This window comes from Crocodylus porosus, unplaced genomic scaffold (assembly GCF_001723895.1).
Source record: "Crocodylus porosus isolate Cpor-Errol unplaced genomic scaffold, CroPor_comp1, whole genome shotgun sequence".
NCBI classification, from domain to species: domain Eukaryota; kingdom Metazoa; phylum Chordata; order Crocodylia; family Crocodylidae; genus Crocodylus; species Crocodylus porosus.
Window position 1 is genome coordinate 26,337,825 of NW_017728951.1, and position 1,020 is coordinate 26,338,844.

General features: G+C 72.9%; 1 protein-coding gene across 4 annotated transcripts in view; it reads right to left on the reverse strand.

The window, feature by feature from the left end:
- Positions 1-1,020, reverse strand: part of MORN4 (MORN repeat containing 4) — a 20,120-nt gene that overhangs the window by 2,903 nt on the left and 16,197 nt on the right. The window contains exon 1 of one of the 4 annotated variants that reach the window (XM_019556126.1): positions 130-221. The exons of 1 other annotated variant lie outside the window; for it this stretch is intronic. The gene's annotated coding sequence lies outside the window, so the exon portion shown is untranslated. Of the gene's footprint in view, positions 1-20; positions 53-129; positions 222-1,020 lie in introns of those variants that run through there. 2 more of the 4 variants (XM_019556127.1, XM_019556125.1) reach the window with 2 other exon arrangements.

The window sequence follows — 1,020 nt, forward strand, 5'->3', positions numbered from 1 at the left end:
CGCTCCCCGCCCCCCGCTGGGGGTCCCCATGCGCCGGCGGCGCCGCTCCCCAGCGCCGCGCTCCCCCCTGCTCTGTCATCGCTGCCCCGGCATCGCCCGGATGCATCCCCTCCTGCCGTTGGCTGTCACCGTGCTCACCGGAAGCAACGCAGCTTCTCACTGGTCGGCTCTCCAAGCCTGTCATCAGCCGCCATCTTTGTGAGGGGTAAGGAGAGAGGCTCCTCCTACCCCACTGCCCCATCCCGCCATCTTTGTGAGGGGCAGAGCTGCCCGTCCGGCATGAGCCCGCCATTTTTGTGAGGGGCAGCGATGACTCTACCACTTGGGCCCGCCATCTTCGTGAGGGGCAGCGGCCTGCAAGCCCTGAGGGATATTGCTGGCCCCAGGGGCAGGGGCTGGACCCTCCCCTCCCCCCATCTGCCGGGGCCACGGTGCCCCTCAAGCATGAGATCACTGCCACGGCCACTGTCACCACGGCCACCAGCAGCCTCAGTGGCGGGGCTGCCCTCCCCAGTCGCCAGAGTGCCCATTGCAACCCATCCACGCTGCAGCCCCACTCCGCCCGCCACGGTTCTTCCGGCCCACGTTGCGCCTCTGGGCCTCGGGCTCCCGGCTGCGAGGGGCACCGCTGCGGGCCAGCGACACGCCCCGTGCGTGCCTGCTCCGCCCTTCCGTCGTGCGGGGACGAACCCGGGGGCCGGGCCTGGCCCTGCTGCCGCGCCCCTGTGCGCTACAGGGTGGCTGGGCGTCCCGCGGGGTGGCAGGGCCCCGCTCGCGGGCACGCGGCGCACACAGTGGCCGCCGTCGTGCAAGGCAGATGCCCGCCACGCTTCCGGGAGCCCGGAGCCGGAGGCCAAGGGCGCCATGGGCGGGGCTAGCACCCCGTGGGAGGGGCGAGGGAATGGGCGCGGCCGCAGGAGGGCCTACCCCTAGTGGGCGTGGCCAGCGAGGCAGGGGGCGGGGCAGCGGGGTGACATCACGGCGAGCAGTGGGAGGGGCGCGTCCTGGTCGTGCGGTCAG